Below are 20,312 nucleotides of genomic sequence, written 5' to 3'. Positions count from 1 at the left end.
CACATGGGTTGCCGGCTTTAAACCACCAACTCGTTATGCAGTTCACATGGTGTGACGCCCGATGGCAATGTACGCTTGTACCCCGTTTTACTGCGATATTACATCTCGTACTGTGACACCTCTACACAGGACGCGTATGTTTGTGAAGCATTAAAGTTCATTTCAGCGCAGTTCCAAGCAATGGAGCAGCTCTATGGTAGAAGACCTGCTTGCCACGCAGACGACCTGAGTTCGATTGTCACTGCAACCTAAGATTTTTTATGATTTATTTTATTTGCATCATTCTCAATTTTTCGGTCACGGACAAGATGATGATTTTTCGCTCACCACCAACGATGCCGACGCCGGAATTTCTGCGGAACGAGCTCTTTAACGCTATCGCGTTAATAGCAGTGATGCACTAAGTACTAAGTACAAAGTAATATACTAAGTAAAAAGTAGAAATACCTGAGCTGCACACTTCCCACTGTATTGAATAGTGGCACGCCCCACTACACCGACCGTCTATCACTGTAAATTTTTTCACACTCGTAAGGGTGTTTCGGTCACTGAAAAAGCCGTCGTACACCCTTATTTTTGACAATTTTTTCAAAGGGGGCAAATATGACGCTAACGCCTTTCGCACATTTCAAACAAAGGCGCATGAAGGGCATATGTTAAAATATAACACCCTAACAACTGGTATGGTTTGAGGGTGTTTCTTGAAATGTTACACATATGCATTTTTGTGAAGAAGTTTGGGTACGCTACCCTGGCATATGTTTTAGCTGTTGAGCCTCAGTTACAATTTAAAGCTGCGAGCAGCATCATTCCGGTCTCTTTCTCTCGATTCTGATCGTTGTGCGCACACACCCACTGCTACAACATTTCACGATATAGCATGCATGCACGAAATAAGCCCAGTTGCACCTGGCATATTCTCAGAGTGGGTGGTTAATTATAGCTATGGTTCTCCCCTGGAACAACTAGCTAAGGGATTTGCTTTATAGTGCTTCAGAAGGAAGGGAGCAAACGGGGGGGGGGGGACATTCATATTATTCATATTTTTGAAAGCGACGCACCACGGTGGTCCAGTGGTTATTCTGCTCGACTGCTGACCCGCAGGTCGCGGGATCGAATCCCGCCCGCGGAGGCCGCATTTTCGATAGAGGCGAAAATGCTTGAGGCCCGTGTATTTAGATTTCGGTGCAAGTTAAAGAACCCCAGGTGGTGGAAATTTCCGGAGCCCCACTGCGGCGTATCTCATAATCATATCGTGGTTTTGGGACGTTAAACCCTAGCAATTATTATTATTATATATTTCTGAAAGGGTTTTAGGGTGCGTGTTTGCTTAAGCACCCCGTTCCACATTTGCCATAAGGGTGCAGTTTTCATATTACACCCTTGAAAATTTGTGTATAAAGGGTGTAAGTCCGTGCAGTATGCCCGTGAAAAGGGTGTAATCATGCTTATTACGCCCTTTCCGTGGGGTGTATGGGTGTGAGTTATACACACCAAGAACACCTATATGGGAGTCATATAGTTTACAGTGTAGATGGATTATACTTGTGGCGAAAAAAAGTAACTTCACAGCCAGAGAGAAAGAGGGGAAAGGAAAGGCAAGAGGGTCAACCAGATCAGTATCCTAATTGTACATAACACTAGCGGTAAATAAGTAAAAGTAAATCAATCAGGTAAGTGGGAGAGGAGTAACATTAATATCATGTAGTGTGTTGTGGTGCAAGGATTAGTGATGGCCAAAGAGTGCCAAGACGAGCTGTAACGTAAAAGCAACTATGTACTTAATAACAACGAGTAAGTAAAAGTTCTATGCATAGGAGCCTGAAACTATTCGCAATAAAGATGCGTAAGGTACATATAACCACGATGAAATCATGTAAATGACGTGAAATGTGAGCATTGAATATAAAGGTTCTCTTCGTAAGCGATAATAAAACTTGTTAGAGAGGCTGTGCGCTAATGCTTCATTAGGACCCTCGCGAGAAGGAAAATTGTACGTGGACAGGAAATCGCCGAGGACCTAGGCATATGCGCTTCAAAAATTACAGTAAAAGAACAATTCGTTTAATAGAAAGGGGGTGTGATTTACCATACTCTGCACGGGGTAATACTTAGTGACTACTAGATACACAAACAGTCATCGTCCTATCTCATTAGTTCGTGTTTTCTTTTCGTATTCCTCTAGATAAAATTCTGTAACCGACCGATTTACATTAACACTTAACCATAATTCGACACAAAATAGAATAACGATCATAGAAGCAGCTTTCACTGTAGCTCATTTCATGTGCAGTTGCGCGTTATTTAACCACTATACTAAAGCTACATCCGTGATAACTCGTTGAGTACTTACTTGCGTCGCAGTACCTATAGTTATCCGGCGCCAATATCCTGGCACCGCGGTGAAACTGAAGCAGCCCAATATCTGTGCGTGCAATCCGCATACTTGGTCCCGTCTTCCGCGTTCCTCGATAGACTGTCGCACATATATCATCTCTGTGCATTCTCAAGAAGGCCGCCAGGCGCTGCTTATAAGAGTTTGCATACTGTTCGTATTGCTGGGATTCAACAGTGTGCTCCCAAAGAAAAGGTCATATAGTGTACAAGGCCCTTGACAGACCAATTATTACCCTCCTGCTTAATTAGCCTTGCCTAAGTTATCATCCTTAATTATTCGAATGTATTTGCGTGTATTGCATATGACCGCATATACAGGCATGGTCTGCAATATTTCAGAGCAGGTTCTAAGGGAATTGAAGCGAAGACGGAAAAGAAAGAAAGAAAGAAAGAAAGAAAGAAAGAAAGAAAGAAAGAAAGAAAGAAAGAAAGAAAGAAAGAAAGAAAGAAAGAAAGAAAGAAAGAAAGAAAGAAAGAAAGAAAGAAAGAAAGAAAGAAAGAAAGAAAGAAAGAAAGAAAGACAAGGAAATCAATTAGGCGCACGTCCAGTCTGATACCCAACACAAGGCGAGACGGTGTCAGGGGACTGTGTAGGTCGGTTATTGCTGGTTATCACCTTTGCAGAGAAGTCTTTTGCTGTTGCCGTACCTCGTTGAACAGTTTATTGAACTTCAGGAAGAATAACAGCGGCGTGTACCGATTTTTGAAGAGAAAGCGTATTCTTATTCGATTGTCTAATTAAACTTTACGGGTTATAGTACTGTAGCCGGTTGGGGGCAAACGTGACCATGTAAAGAATAATTGCGAGACACGGGGACATTGAGCATTCAACCAGCCCAACGATAACTTTCTGACTATACTGCCTGAGATCCCTCCAGTTAGTGATGTGTGACGTTGACTCAAAGTGAACAGGCACTACATTCAGGAAAATTCAGAGCTTGCGTATGGCCTGTGCTGTTTAATAAGGGAGGCATAAAACCTGCATCATTGTTTTGATCAAAATATCACGCAAAGTTCCTTCCGCTAACACCTCTGGAGTCGACATGCAACGGCATCAACCGCACTGAGTTTTACTGTGGCGACTAGTATGTCGCGCTTGCTAGTCTCTGCTTGGCGGCCAGTCGCAAACGCGGCTTCTTCAAGTCGCCGGTCAGAGAGAGCAGTAATACCGAGAAGATCGCCGTCGTTTCCTCCGCCTGATGTAGTCAGGATTGTGCTGACATCTGTTTATTCAGTGAGCGTGGCCATTCATTAGCAAGGTGACGTGCCGCGAGACAGGAGATTTCTCGGTATCCTGTCAGCGCAAATGTTTCTCGCTACTGAAGTGTCGGCTCTTCTCTGGCGAACTAACTGTAGGTGGTAGCGCTTACCTGAACAAGTTACGGTTTTTTCGTGATTATCTTCACTAAACCCTGTGTGAACGTTCTTGCAATGTCTTTACTACTCTGACAGCTTAGTGGCGTAGTCCACACGGGCATTGACGCGACATTTGCGCGAAAGCAGCATTACAGTCGCCTCTTGACTGAACATGACAAGAAAGACAAAAAAAAAAGGCAGATAACAAAGTGACTACTTATCCTACTTTCAAGCCGATAAACGCTTATGTTATGAGTGTTGCGTATATCAATACAGTAAAGAATATCAGCTGATTTTGTATTATTTTGTAGAGGCGATGATGAGAAATCTAAGGTAACGACGTCCTGGAAGTCGTATAGCGAATACTACTAGTTGGAAAAGCATCGCAGGAAGATAGAATAGCGAAGATGGAGTATTTACATTCCATCAATATTTTTCTACAGTTGCAATAATAGCTATTTGAATATAGCTTGCTTCGCTATAAGAAGCCTTACCGAAATAGATCAGTTAACGAAAAGAGCTTAAAGGGGTTGTGTCGCTACGATGACTTAAAATACTTTTGTTTATTTTTTATGTACACTGCAAAAAATCTGGCCCCTAAACACGGACAAAGCTGAAGGTATAACGCTGCCGAGCACTTTTACGTGTTCCTAATTAAACGATTTCTCTAAAAAGGAGCCTTCTTACGAAGTGCCTTCGTTAGCACAGCTAGGACAAAGCACTCCGTCACATCGTTTGAATGAGAACACTGTTCCGTGACCAGAATACAACAATTTCCTACAAAAAAGGTCTTCTTACGTACCTCCTACGTTAAGATACTGAAGAATGGTCTGCCCGTACTGTCCAATATAATACGGCACATTTGCCTTAACGCAAAATCATGGTTTTGTACCACAACTGCACCATAAAATCCCATAGAAGCTTTACCACCTATGCAGGTGGCAGTCTCGGTATACGCTGGCAACAAGTGAGCGGAGGTCGACCAGTCCACTAGCCACATACGTCCACGAACACGTTAGGTATGGGTCTGTGGTTGTTGTTTCAAGCAGATGCTTCACGACGCATGAACCATAATTCCAATAGTTTTCCTCCACCTTCGTTCCTGAGCCAGCATCGTCGCATTGTTAAGGTCGAAGCTATAACCTGTCGTCTAGCAGTATTCAATAAGCTGTCTTAAAATGCGCTCCATGGGTGGCTTTAGCAACATTCCCACTTTGTGTTCTTTGAACGTCTTTGGCATTTTCCTGCCCAATTCGCCGATGTAAGTGGTGTCGTGAACCCCACAACGTACTCTGTAGAGTACCCTGCTCTAATCATCCGCAGGTGTGCGGTCTTTGGGCTTTGTGAACACATGTCCTAAGGACAAGGTATACACAAACACCGCCGAAGATTAGAGCGGGATCATCTACGAAGTACAATGTGGGGATTGCAACACAACTTGCATAGGCAAAATGGGTTGAAGGTAATCGAAGGTTAAAGAACACAAAGAGGATGTTGCGAAAACCACCCATGCAACATGTTCTAAGACGGAGCTTGTTGAACGCTGCTGAATGACAAGGCATAACTTTGACCTAATCAATTCGACGATGCTACCTCGTGTACAAAGGTAGGAGGAAAAGAAAAATCTTGGAATCATGGTTCATTCATCACGGCGCATTGGCTTGCAACAACAACAGCGGCCCTCTACGAGATGTTTACAAGGAAATGTGCGACTAATGGACTGGTCAATCTCCGCTTATATTTGGCAGCGTATACTGAGAATGTCGCCTGCATAAGTGGCAAAACTTTCATGTCATTTTGTTATTAATTGTTGTGTTAAGTCAAAGTAAACATTTTACAATCAAGCTACACATCCCGAGCTGGTAGATGTGGGGGTAGCATGCCATGTGTAGATGCACTGTACTGTGTGAACTTGCTGATGACGGAAGCATACTTGCTGCTTCATGCCAAATAAACAGTGAAGTACACTACTACATGGTTCTTTAAATGCCACTTTGGCAGATGTATTCAGGAACATATTTGTCAAAAGTGTTGCAAGCCTGCTTATGAAACTGTGTGCACGGCCCATGGACAGCTCCACTTCGCTCCTTTCTGTACGTCTGAAAAGGAAGTGAAAGAAAACACCTATAGCAACAGCAATGTTCAGAATTTATACCCATTTAAACATTGCCATGGTGCATGTGCACATGGCCTCCCTTAGCATCACTGTTTCAGAAATCAAAAAAGCAGAAACGATATTTTGCAGATATTTCTGGACTCGTTCTGATCATATGAAGGACAAGCAGCATGATTTCACGAAGACTTATTGCTATAGTACACAAGAATTCAGGGTTAAACACACTACGTTCTAACTGCAAGAGTATTTATGTACGTGCATTCCCAATTCTATTCAATTATTGTCATGATGTTGAACCAAAAGTCTTAACAGTTAAAATTTTTGTACTTAATGCTGCGAGAAGACCGAGAGTTATGTGGGTGAAGAAATGAAGAATTGCGCATGTGTAAAATGGAATCGGCTCGCACAAGGCGAGGCAAATTGTAGACCACTGCGAAGGGCTACTGCTGCAGTGCACATATAATAAGGCTGAAGTTGACAAAGATTAAAGCGTAAACCTAAAGGATGAGAATTAAATTGAGAAGCAAGGCTTGCTATCAATAGCTCTTGAATTCTATCAGAAAACAACAAGACAGTTGTATATCCTGTACATCTTAACGCGACAAAAGTTGAGCTGAAGATGGCGGCTTGAATGAATGTCAAAGCATTGAACAAAGCGTGTTGTTGGAGCCAATGTTTCAACAAATTGATGTGTCTATGTTATTGCAGCAACCTTGATGCAATTCGTTGCCCCTCTAAAGAGGAGTCCTCTTGTTGAATCACTAGCTCCAACAACATTCGTTGTTCAACAATTATTTCATGAGCTGTACATCTCGTTACATTCATTACAAACCTCTACTGTACCAAATGCTACTATGGCAACGATAGTGGGAGCAATACTTAAGCTGCAGTGTCATAAGCAGGTGACCAGCTATACAACTCTTTAAATATACCAGATCCATAAAGACTGCAAACCATGAGGCAAGCACAACACAAAGAACAAGCGTAAGGAAATTGAAAGAGGTTAACTTTAATAAACGAGGTATGGAATTAGTCATCCCCATTTTAAGTATAAAAGGTGGTTTTTTAACGAACTCCTTTGCTGTTGAAAAAGATCATGCTGCTAAAACGATCATACCTGTAGTCAAGTGATAATTTCCAGGACGAAATTTCGTGATGCTGAGAGCATGCATTAAACTTTATGAACGATAAGCGTTAGGTGCAATGTCAGAGAGGTGGGTATGATTTAATGGATAGCAAATACTAAAAATGAAAAGCTCTGAGTAACTATCGCAAGAATAAGGACGAAGTAAGGAGGGAAGCATATGATAAGCTAGTGCAATGTCTGAAGCAAGGTAATCTTGTCTTAGAATATGCAGTCATAAAGTGAGATCCAGTAAGTAGGCGTCATATGCACTGGTTGTGAGAGAGATATGGAAATGACGGACCACCTTTTAAATAAATGTAAAAATGTCCACCCATGTGCGTGTTGGGAACTAGCTCTCATGAAGCCCTAGGCTTAGAGAAAGCTTGATAAAGATGAACACATCCACAAGAGAAATCAGTAAAAGACAGATGGAGGATTGGTAGTGGAAAAGCAGCGAGAACAGCCAAAAACAAACTTGCAGGGTCTTTATGTACAATGCTGAAAAATAAGCTACCTATTATAAGTTTTTTTAAGGAAAGAAAATTAATTCAGGTAGGAAAGGCATTAAGCCAATTCAAAAATTGAGCTTGGCCACTTGCATGTCAATGCTTCGCTTTAAAGGGAACACACATAGCATCCATCCATCTACAGATGTGAAACTGCGTCATGCAAGATAACTTATACAAAGTTATTGCTTTGAGCAATTAGAGGAAAATATTTCAGGAGAGCACCTAACTGGGCTGGTTAGTACATGATTACAATGGGAACAAACAGCGCTGAGCACGGGACGGAAAAAAACGCCAGGCCTGCGCTAAAACCGCAGCACAGTCACAGCGAAAGCTGGAAGAGCGGCGTTTCTAGAGCCCGTTAAGCTCTCTTGGGGCTACAATACAAGTACACTAGAAAGGTACCCACTACGCCATAAATCACAATTTTTGTGAAGTTTGGAAGCACCTACTAAGCCATTATTCGTCATTCTGCGGAGAAGCGATGCACCAGCTACACGTCTGTAAGGCATTATGTGCACTTTGTTCACACGACGACTGATGACGATGAAGAATTATGGCTCAGCCCTTTGTAATGGGTTGGAATCTTTAAACGGCCCACCAGTTATGTAATTTGCATTGGTTGACGCCCGGTCGCTATTTCCCTCTCCCGTCATGCTGTATAACATACGTTGACGTGGGAAAGAGACGGGGGGGGGGGGGGTGCGAAGAACTTTACTGAGACCCCGAGGAAGAAGAAGAAGAGAAAGAGCAGAGGAAGGCAGGGAGGTTAACCAGAAGTTTGCATCCGGTATGCTACCCTGCACTGGGGTTGGGGAATAGGGGGTTGAAAGCGAGAGAGAGAAAATAAATAATAAGAAAAAAAACAAAAAAAAAAAACAGTCACAACCACACACACACAAGAGCGTTCCGCTCAGAGGCGCTCTGACAGACCAGTGGATCGCAGGAAGGCGAGTAGTGCTTGTAAAGCCTTCTTCTGCGACGTTATGTCCGGACGATGGCGTAAAAGTCTTTCTTCTGATAGAGGCTGGTCGTCTATCTTGTTGAGAGCATGGCAAAGAGATTGTCTCTGTGTTCTATACTTCGGACAGTCACACAGAACATGCCGAATCGTTTCTTCGTCGCCGCAGTGTTCACAGGCGGTGGTGTCGGCCATCCCTATGCGAAATGCATACGCATGGGTAAACGCGACGCCCAGCCATAATCTACAGAGAACGGTAGCGTCACCTCGGCGAAGTCTTGATGGCAATCGAAGGCTTAACGTTGGATCAAAGGTGTGTAGTCGTGCATGCATGAAATGTGGCTCATTCCAATTTGACATGGTGCATTGGCGAGCGAGCATGCGGAGCTTCCGAGCAGCGTCTGTCCTAGAAAGAGGTATCGACAGGTCGCGGTCCTCTGTATGGGCTGAACGGGCAGCTTGATCGGCCCGTTCATTGCCGATAATCCCACAGTGACTTGGTAGCCATTGAAATGTAATGCAGTGTCCTTTCTCCATGAGGTGGTGAAACATCTCGGCAGTCTCAAATACCAATTGTTCGTGCGGACCGCGGCGTAAAGTCGACAGTAGAGACTGCAGTGCCGCCTTGGAGTCGCAGAAAATCGTCCACCTTTTTCTCATTTGGTCGTTAATGAAAAGCAGCGCGGCGCGAAGCGCTGTGAGCTCTGCTGCCGTCGATGTTGTTGGGTGAGCCGTCCTGAACTTGATAGTTGTGGCGATCGTTGGAATCACGACCGCCGCTGTTGAACTGCTCGGTAGGACGGAGCCGTCAGTGTAGACGTGAATCGAGTCGTGATACTTCTCGTACAATAGAAGTAAAGCGAGCTGTTTAAGAGCTGGTGCTGACAGATCTTGTTTTTTCTGGACGCCTGGTATTGTCAGGTTGATGACTGGTTGTTTCAGGCACCATGGAGGAACCGAAGGTCTCGCCGCCGGTGTGAAGCCAGTCGGTAGAGAGTCGCCGTGTGCGGTTACTGTTCGGCAAAAGGAGGTGCGTGGTCTGTCCGCTGGTAGAGAGGCTAGGTGGTGGTGTGGTGTCCGGGCAAGATGCCTTATGTGGGTCCTCAGTGCTTCAACCTCAATATGAGTCTTTATGAGGTGGTCCTTGGCGATGGCTATGGTCGCCGCTGTTGAAACTCACGTCGCCTCACTCACGGCGTCCTCACGGCGTCCTCACGTCTCGTACCTGAAAAAGCGGTTGGCAGGTATTTCTCACCTCTTCAAGTTTTTCGCTGGAAAGACTTGGGGAATGTCGCCCAGTGCTATGTTACAGCTGTACAGGGTGCTGTTTCTCGGTTTCCTGCGATACAGTTTGCCTGCATTAACTAACGCAAACAAGACAAGTCGACGCATGCTACAGAGTGTTCAGGCCCAGACCCTCCGGATTTGTTTAGGCCTGCCTCAAAGTGCGAGACCCCGAGGAAATGGATCATACGCTTATGGGCTTCCTTGGCAACCAATACAAGTGCCCTTGCGAGGAACCCACTACGCTATAAATCATTGTAATTTTAGTGAGACCCAGAGGAAGTGTATCATGCGCTTATGGGCTTCCTTGGCAACCAATCCAAGTGCACTTGCGAGGAACCCACTACGCTATAAATAATTGTAATTTTTGAGATGTAGGCCAGCAGGCACTCTGCCATTTTTTGTCATTCTACGGAGAGCGTTGGTACCTGCTAAACCCATGTAAGGCATTATGCGCACTTTGTTGATGCTGTGCCTGATGATGAAGAATTATGGCAGGGTCCTTTGTAATGGGTTGGAAGCATTCAACAACCTGCTCGTTGCGCAATTCGCATTGTGTGACGCCTGGTTACAGAATTCGCGTTGTGCTACGCTTGGTGCTTATTTTACTCTTCTACCACGCTATATTGCATATGCTAATGTGGTTCCTTCCCGACATGAAGCCTGTATAGGACCTTTTAGCAAAGCAGTTTCAAGCACCGGTATGGCTCAGAGGTTGAATACTGGGCTCCCACGCAGAGGACCCAGGTTCGAACCTCGTTCCATCCTGGAATTTTTTTCTTATTTAGTTTTTTTTCTTATTTCGAGCGATACTGGTTACGGACACCGGCGGCGGCGGCGGCGGCGGCGGACAACTACGGCGCCAAAAACGGCCGGTGAAATGATCTCATAACAGCTTTCGCTGTAAAAAAAGGTAGACGAAGGCGACAGCACCCTCGTCTATTGCTCTTTCTTCGTCCCATGTCCAGCGCTGTTTGTTCCCGTTTTAATGCAGAATATTTCTTTCTTTAATCTGAAGGTGGCAGTGTTTCCTGGCTAAAATAGTTTACTAATTTGCATTTCAAGTTACATTTTTTCAGCCATAAGGAAACACTGCAAAATGCTGAAGTTCTAATGTTAACATTTATCAGGAGAAAGAACAATTGTTTCGTATGGAATACCGAAGGTTGATTTCTAAAGTTCATTGCCTTTGTATTTTGTGCTGTTCCCTTATCATTTTCCTTAGCGGTTGTATAGATGTTCTTGGTTTATCTTGTGTTTTGTATATGTTATGCTCCTGTTTTTGCTTAGCAAGATCATTTTATGTGTAACTTATCACTGTAGCCCACTTTGCAATACTGCTTACTGGTGTCAGCAGTATTGTCAAGTATTAAATAAATAAGTAAATAGATACCCACTTTGTCATAAGACTACTATGAAAACAAAATAAACAGAAACGTTGCACCCAAACTGTAACAGTCGGAAAAAATATCTTTTGACCCATATTGCAGCTTAGCTTTTGCTATGTAGCATTCCAAACAGAAATGTCGCCAAGACGTTATTGTGTGGTATACTTTGCTGGCAATTTATATTCCATTTAAAAAAAATATATACTGCTTGGTTGTAAGCAAGGAAAAACTTACTGAAGTGAATAATCCCTAGCCTGCACAGAGTCTCGTTCCTTGACCTTCGCTGCACAGCACATTGGCACAGGATTCACGCGGGTGCCCCTGTGCTCATATAGTGCAAGTCTAAATGTTGCATATTTAAGCAATACTTCTGTCTGAAATACCATGCAAGAACAATGATGTGCTGTGCAGTGAAGGCAAAGCTCCAAGAAACTTCCCACAGCCTTGTTATTTATCATTTGAAAAAATTATTTTTCGCTTGAAGATAATATTACACCTTAAAAACTTTGTCTAAATTATCGCACGAGGAAAGCACACTATGATATGTAGGCAACATTTTTGCTGGGATTGCTACACAGTGAAAGAGAGCCCGCAATATGGGTTCAAACACTACTTCTTCCAAGTGCCTGTTTTGAAGACATTTTTGCTTCTTTTTGCCAGCAGCATTTTCAACCCTTGGTATATGCACTGAACGCATACTGTGAATATATTTCACATGAAACATTCAGTCTTTTTTACAATATACTTAAAAATGGTGCATTTTGCAATGTTTCCTCACGACTGCAAATAGCATAAATTGAAATCAAAATAAATTCGACTATCATAGTCATGAAAGATTGGTGACTATGTTAAAGGAACAAATGCTTTGTAGTAATAGCTCGACGCAATAATCATGTGTCAATTAATTTGCCTGACACAGCTTCATTTCTGCGTGCGAAGTTTGAAAGGTCTTTGCTGCATCATGCAATTCTTTCCCCGAAAATAACGCTTGAATGACTACTTCCCACACTGAAACATAACAGCACCAGTTTTACAAAATATTGGAAATGGTCAAAAAACGACCTGGCACACTGGCGTAAAATGACCCAAATAGGTACTAAAATAAAACAGTGTGCACTGTCAGACACTAAAATGAAGCACTAATCTGCTTGTATTGCTAAATTACTTCAAAACCCTGCTCTGAATAACTGCCCACAAGAAGTTGATTGCGAAAAATTTACTTTAACCTCTGACCTATTTTTATCTATCTCTAGTATAATGACTCCTAACCTTCGGCACACACACAAAGGCACAAAGCATTTCATATGGTTCAATGCCTTCGAACAGTACGGAAGGTCATATGTTAAGAAATAGCGTAAAATCTGGACTAATTTTAACCAGCTATGTTTTTATAACATGCAAACATCGAGAAATACACAATAATTTAGTAACTCGCCCCCTCTAAAAGTGTTGCTGTCACAGCTCCAAATTCCATTCACGAGCTATACTGGCTAAAATATTAAAACACAGCTGCATTTCCATCTCAATGGTGGATGCACACAAGTCTACAATAATTTAGTAACTCGCCCCCTATAAAAGTGTTGCTGTCACAGCTCCCAATTCCATTCACGAGCTATACTGGCTAAAATATTAAAACACAGCTGCATTTCCATCTCAATGGTGGATGCACACAAGTCTACACGAACAGGCATGCACTTTAGATTGACTTCACAAGCCAGATATCCGGCAATCCTGCCGTTGGAGAACGTTACCAAGTGTATGAGCTGGACTACTACATCAGCTAAAATGGATGCTTGTGTGTTGGTATGACAGAGCTTAAACAAAGCAGTGCAGAAGACTGAGCACACGAGCACAGCACTGTTTGTGTCTTCCTTTTTCTTGTGCTCCGTCTATTGCGTTTTTTTACACTAATGCATTAATTGTGGAAACAACCGGCTGCCGCAATTTGGTCATCTAGGTCGAAATTTTTGGGCCTTGTACCAGACTAAAGAGCTCTGTTGTGAAAGCAACAGGGTGTAACAATATTGCACTACAAATCAGGGAATACAAAGCATTGATAAGACTGTTCAGCCAAAATAAAAGGCTTCAGCAAAATGTTTAAGACACATACTCACAGGTTAATGCTCATTCACATCTTCTACGGCAGCCCCATGATTTTTTCCGTGCGTCCATCTGTGCGTGCCTTCCTTCCGCCTTTGGGCAAGTTCGTGTAGAATGTCTGCCAGGAAAACAAAAACATCAGAAACAAGTAGACTTTTTTTAGCATGCCTCACATAACCCAAATTAACTTTTCTCTCCCCATGAGGTAGCTGTTTAGAAAGCATCCAAACAGCCGCTGCTTTGTCTGTATAGCTCATAACCAATTAGTAGCATCCAACACGACACCTGGTCATTGTCAAAGCATATGAGACAAGAAAGTGAGACAAGTATAAGCAAAGAGCAAGCGGCTATATTTCGCCATTATATCGTTTCCTAATCCAGCCCGATGCATTCATCGCTTAAATTTAATTTACACTGCTATTTTGGTGCTCGCCCTAAACTTACTTTCCAAATAACTCACTAGATAACCTATTTCTCTTACGCACTATATGAATACATGTTAAAAAGATGGGGCATGCAAACATGGACACAAGGGAGTCAAGACACCTAAAACGCTGAGATCACTAACTGGAGGCTCATCACCTAATCTACCTTTACATTGTCGAGGGCGTAAATGCACGCCAAAATTCGATGAATGCGGTTTTGTACAAGCACATGAATGAAGAAATGCGTCCAATTGTCGAGGCCTGGCATATCGATAATGGCAGTGCACAAGAGAGCCAACCGTCGATTAACTAGCATAAAGAAGAAATCAAATGCTTGAGCAGTTATCTCTCACGTAGACTATCGCGCGTGCCAGATTGATAGGTATCGCCTCTTGCCTGGGCATGCACAGATAAGTTTCTATGTCTACTTTATTTTGTGCCACTGTCCACCTTTCCAGTTGGCGTTAGTGGTGTCTTGGTTTCTCTCTTGTGTCCATGTTTGCATGCCCTGCCTTTTTAACATGAATACCTACCAACCAGCTCAGCTGTCTGTTATACTAAATATGTATACAATCTAGAAGTACCACTCTGTCCACTTGCTGATGTAATAATAACAATGGGGTTCTGTAATGTAAACGTCAAATTAAAAGCACAGGAACCTCTAGGATTTGCACCTCCACCGAAAGTGCAACCACTCCATCAAGGATCGAACCCGCACAGTTCAGATCAGCAGCTGACCATTATAACCACTGTATTGCAGCGGGGGATGTTCACTTGGTAATGTAGGTTAATGTTAAAGATTATGGAAAGAGCTGTAGGTTGAAGAAAGACATGCAATTAAGCAAGGAGCTGAAAGACATTATGCAGTTTAGATATTTCTGTAATCCAAAGGGCTGGTGCCCAGGGCATGCACCTAAGGAACTCCTGTTCAGCGTCTCTTTTCGAACCAAAGCTTAGCAGAATTGATGTTCCTGTCTAGATATGCCCCTGAAAACCACAGTTAAATAGCTGCAAAGTAAACACTAGAAGACAGAAAAAAATCCATCACTTGTATGATATTAAACACATCAAGATGCAAATACACCAAACACCCTGGACTGTGAAACGCATTGATTGAAAAGATATCAGTTAAACAAAGCAGCATAGCAATGTGAACTTCCATGTAGCTGCCACACGGCAAAAAGCAGGTGGCTCTGGTGCCATGCAAAATCTATAATAACATTTGTTGAATATAGCAGGACGTTTTGTATGATAAATGTATAAATTACCACTCACAGAAGCTGACATGCTATTTTAAAAATGAGCATTGCAAAAAATAAAGCAAGAAAACTACGTGACGTGTGAATTTACCATTCATAATTTAAGGCTAAAGGGCCCCTAAACAACCCCGGAGTCTAAAATTTGTGACAACTGCACGCTTGTACAACGTGAACATGTTGTCACATGAATATTTTGATTAAGTGGTGTAATAATGAAGCCACAGGGGATAGAACAAACATTCCAGCTGGTTTCAGTTTCTTGCTCAGCCTGACCATCCTGAAGAGGAGCTTCCTCGGTGTGCCACTGTGCCAGAGCGGTGCGGTGAGGAAGCACAGTCAAAGCACTGGCGAGATGAACCAATTCGCAACACTTGTGACAACCACAGATACTGCATCATCACAAAGCCAAAATGCCGTTTCGTATTGCAGAGGACTATTCAACAGTCAGCGTTACTTAATGTTGCTCATAGGCAACATTACACCACTTCGTTAGCAAAGAGGACTGGTCAAGCGCTGAAGAGGAGGTGTGGTTATTGTTTTTAGAAGTGGAGAGTCTGACATTCGCACAATGTGATTCCTGCAGCCCTCTGTACGAATTAGCGAGCTTGTTTGGGAGGTGTAAAAAAAAGAAGTCGGAGCCTGCTGACTGGCCCTTTAAGAGAATGTAAATATACACTAGAAGGAAGTACACTTGTAGACATATTACTATAAGCTATAAAAAAACAGGCAATTAACATGCTCAATCCATGCAGCATAGGGATGTGTCACACCTTTGCAAGAACTTTACTATGGTGGCTGCATGTTTGTGTAAGCCAGAAGCAGCAGGCACGTGGCTTCCATGAATTTGACCCGTTCGTTGAAGGGAAACTGCTGCTCACATCCTTGTAGCACTGGTTTTTGAAGATGCTTCCTGCGATAACAAAATGACCACAACACAATTATGGTCTGCAAATATCGACAGATGACCTACATTGCTGCCCTTTCTCATTAAATTCAGCTCTAGACTAAACACTCCAATAGCAGCATCCTCCTACATTACAGGGCATCATACTGCTTTCCTTGGCGTGGTTTTTAGTTCAATAATTGTTTTCAACCATAACAGAATGTAGCACTAGTAAAGATTCGGTTGGGGAGGGTGCAGTCGTAAAGTGTGTATGCAAAGTAAGATTATGAAAAAAAACAATGGCATAATTTCACATGAGATATAACAATTATCATAATTCATGTAATGTCAGACACCAAGAAGTGTTTAATTGAGCAAGTTTTGACCTTAAGCTATCACAAAACAATGCCCTTTATGGAAAGTGGGATTTGCAGAATGAACTCTGATGATGAAATTGGCTGCCTTTACTGGCTCTGTAGCTGCAAGTGCATTGCTAAAGCCGCTTGAATGCACTTAACAAGCCTGTGTAATGGTATTGACAAATAGACAGATAAGACAAACTCATTTGTTCCCACTTAGCTGTCATCACAGCAATACGTTGCTTCGCGTCAGGTTTCCTGGTATGCAGAATGCACGAACTTGGTGGCCGTGCCATACCACAGTAAACATGATCGACATCTGCTTGAACTGCGTAAGTAGCTAGAAAGTGCTAAATTACACAATCAGCTGTACCATGCACACATAATGTAAATTCTAGCAGTGGCAACATTTCGCACCTCATACTAGCCTATGGGCATTGTACTCGTTGATGCTGCAAGCTTCATTTCTAGCATGCATAGTACATGCACACAAAGCACCCAATAACTGTGGGAAGCAGAATAGATCGTCCGAGGTAATCAATAAAATTGATTGACAAGAATTCCACACATTACTCAAGCCTGTTGTTTAGCATAAGTGATGAGAATGTGCAGCCATATGTACACAGCAAATTCAGTATTGGCCTTGAAGAATTGCAAGATAGGTTGAAGCTTTCCAGAAACAAACCGTATACAGTAAAGTCTGTCCCAGATACTGAAATCATGAAGTTATAAATTTTAAAGTGGGCCGCTATATTCTTCAGGCACCATACATTGCATTTATGAAAACGCTAACATCCCTGTACAACGATGCGTGCTGCAAGAAGTCATAAACCTTCATATTTTTGGCACAATGCCATTTCCCAGTACCACGTTTTACAGAAAGGCAACATTTTCCTTTGCAAAACTAAGCCATGTTCCCGGGCAAAATGCACTGTCCATGGTGACAAACATGGAGTACGCTCTTGGAACTAAAAACTACGGTAACGCTTTCCTAATTGAACTGGCTAGCAAGAGCCTTCTCGCTGCTGTTTACGTGAAGTAATTTCACCTTGGTGGAACGTCACAAGAGTAAGTGGCACATAATAATGAGTGCGAAAACACAGTAACAGGTTGTGCAACGGCTACCAGGTATGCCCATTCGTGGAAACTGTGGGCTGTTCCCCCAAATGAACCGTTGGGAATAACCCTTTTGCATGAATAAACTTAAGTTGGTTGCTGGCATACATAACATTGTTACTCTGCATTTCCATCTCAATTATCTAGCGCTCATTGTTTCCCTTCGACATGACTAGCTCAAAACAAGATTCTTCTTCATTAAATGGAACTTTGTACATTACCTTTACGTTGGCTACAGATGCTTATTTCTTCTGCCTGAATAAGCACCTCCTATAGCATACTTGCCTCAGCCACCTTCTGGACTGCATCGTCAGCACTCCACTGTTTGTCGTGGCACTGCTGTTTGCTACCTGCAGTACGTTGAAAAAAACTTCAGCATTCAAAAAAAAAAAAAAGAAAAGCCGAAGCAGGTGTGCCAGCAGCACCTTGCCCTTTGAGGAGGGAGGAGGAGCTCTGATAAATGGCTAATTCAACACAAGCGCTGTTCTTCACAAGCTATTATTATGCGATGAGAGGTGGACGCACATATAGTGCTAAAAGCAATTGAAAATTCAGCTGAAAGTACGGCTTGTCAAATTAGGTCAACGTGCATAAAGGATAAAAATGGGGCAAACCAACTGAACAAAATACAATGTCATGCTGCAGAAATTGCATTTTTAGCAAATCTATGTTATCTATTGCTTGAAAGATAATAAGCAATGTCCAAGAATGCTAACCTAAACGCTTTTGAGGGTCACGTTACTTAATGACAAATAAAATGCACGCCTAAAGAAAACATCCCTAGATACACTATATTTCTCCCACTGTACCGATTCACGATTCACACGGTGGCTGATGATTATTCCTTCAGAGCTCGTGCGAACGAAATGGATGTTGAAGCTTCGGTTTCACGGCGTTACTCCAAGTAATTTGTCAAGAGACATGCATAAAACGCATGACAATGGTGAGCCTGACAAAAATGTTGTCTCCTTTCAGCAAATATTAGCGTAGAGCAGTGCGTGCAAGCGAGCTAATTACCAAAACTTTATAACACTACCGACTACGTTCTTGACAAATGTCATGCGCGAGCACATCCGCACAACTACAACCGCATACACTACCAACACGTTATGCGATTTTCTTCGGCGACAAGGCGTACTACAATAAGAACAACTCACAATGTACGAAGCGTAACGTTCACTTACCTCTGGCAATAAAAAATACGCTGGCAGCGTACACTGCTAGATGACCGCCGGTTTCCAATGGTGCGCCAAGCGAGGAATCGCCGAGCTACCGGCCGTCCCCGAGCGTCAAAGCATTTTCCAGGGCGAAAGAACGCGACGTCGACAAAGGATTGCGGCGCTGCTACTCACTGACGTGCGGAAACATTTGAAGGTGTTCTTCAAAACTATGAATCGCGTCCGTCGGTCACACCGAACAAAGCAGTCGCAGAGATTGAAGTCGCACGGTCGGCATCTGGTGACTATTTGCCTGGTACCGCGTATAGTTGCGCTTACGTCAGTAACCACGAAATACAACACACAATACACACAATGCGAGGCAGCGCGTTAAAAGTCGACCGCACAAAAACTCAGCACGACGACCACACGAACGCAGAACTATACGGGCTAGGAAGGTCTCCTTAGTGTCGTGAGCGCGCCTGCCAGGTGGAAAGATTGCGCGATCCAGCGTGCAGACGGCGCTGCCGCTCGCTGGCGTGCTTTCGCGCGTGTGAGCCTGCGTTCTGTGGAGTTTCCCGTTGAAACCAAGCTTTTTGTTGCGGTATAAGCTCGTCGTGTAGGCCACACATGGCGCTGATAAATTGTAAAACGAAGAAAAGAAAACTCTAGAGACTATGCGGGCAGATTAGCTTCTTCTGAACGGCACATGCTGGCGTAGAGAACAAACATGTAGGAAATTCGGGGTTTCCGTTCTAGTTAACATTCTTTTTCACGCAGTAATGTTTGAGTACAATGATTGAAATATTCATTGACAATTATAGCGGTTACATCAAGAACAAAAATAAAATGAACAGACGCAAAGACAGATATTTTCGCGCAGAATGTGAGTAAACAGTGAAAGGAAAAGATAGGTGCATATAAAAAAGAAAAATAATTAATTAAAAGTAAGAATCAGCGAACAGTCAAATGAAATTTATGTACACATGAGGGACCTCCCTTGATGTTTCACGCCCACTCTTGCAGGCATACTGGATCCGTAGAAGCTCTGAATGAGAATCGATGCCTTTTCATTGCACGAGTTCTTTTGCATAACGTCATGGAACACGTTGTCTTTTTCTTTTTAGGCATGTTGCGTTGGAGAGGCTAGAAAGATTTGCAGTCGCACGCGAGCATGCACGAACCTCTCAAGACGCAGCTCGGAATGAAATTGCAACAACCACGAAAATTCCAGGGTCGGATCTAAGAGGAACAGGGTACCGGTGCCCTTACCCCCTCCCCCCTTTAATTTTCGACGACCGTAGCGGCGGCCGCTACGGGTCGCTGCGAGCGCCTGCACCCTAACTGCACCCTAAAGCTTTACTGCACCCTAGAGTTACTGTAAATGTTAATTTTATGTGGCGGAGTTGCTCATCTGTTTTCAAAACGCCGCTAGCAATCGTGCACTGCAGAGAAGCTGATGCGCAGGCCGCCGCCGCTGCAGCGAACCGGTTTGTACTCCCGTGCCACAGTCCCGAAATTGGCTTTCATAAAGGGACGCTTTTCACCAATACGAAGCAGCGCCGCATGTTCCTTGTGTCCTTGTTTATTAGGCACCGTGGAACGCCGCACAGAAGCCTTCGCGGTAGGGATGTCCGAAAAGCAAATTTATTTTAGGTTCGAAGCGAACAGTGATTACCTCGAATAATTTTGAATCGAATAGTTCGAATAGTATGCATCACACATTATATTAAAAAAATTAGCATAAATATTGTCGAGGCCCAACTAACCTGCACAGCGTTTTTTTTAATTGGAACGAGGCATGTGCGACTGTCATTCTTTTTGCTGCAAGTAAACGCTACTAAACTAAGCGCTACGCTACTAAACGCTACGTTTAGTA

At 43.2% G+C, this 20,312-nt stretch overlaps 1 long non-coding RNA gene across 1 annotated transcript; it reads right to left on the bottom strand.

Moving 5' to 3' along the window:
* Positions 1–5,712: 5,712 nt before the first annotated feature.
* Positions 5,713–18,574, bottom strand: LOC125758540 (uncharacterized). Its single transcript, XR_007416199.1, has 5 exons — positions 18,461–18,574; positions 17,498–17,626; positions 15,689–15,828; positions 13,249–13,352; positions 5,713–5,852 (listed from the first exon to the last, which is right to left on the bottom strand). It is a non-coding gene; the product is annotated as an uncharacterized LOC125758540 (long non-coding RNA).
* Between the last annotated feature and the right edge of the window lie 1,738 nt (positions 18,575–20,312).

The sequence above is a fragment of the Rhipicephalus sanguineus genome, chromosome 5 (assembly GCF_013339695.2).
Source record: "Rhipicephalus sanguineus isolate Rsan-2018 chromosome 5, BIME_Rsan_1.4, whole genome shotgun sequence".
Classification (NCBI taxonomy): Eukaryota; Metazoa; Arthropoda; class Arachnida; order Ixodida; family Ixodidae; genus Rhipicephalus; species Rhipicephalus sanguineus.
This window is presented reverse-complemented; position numbering and strand designations above follow the sequence as displayed.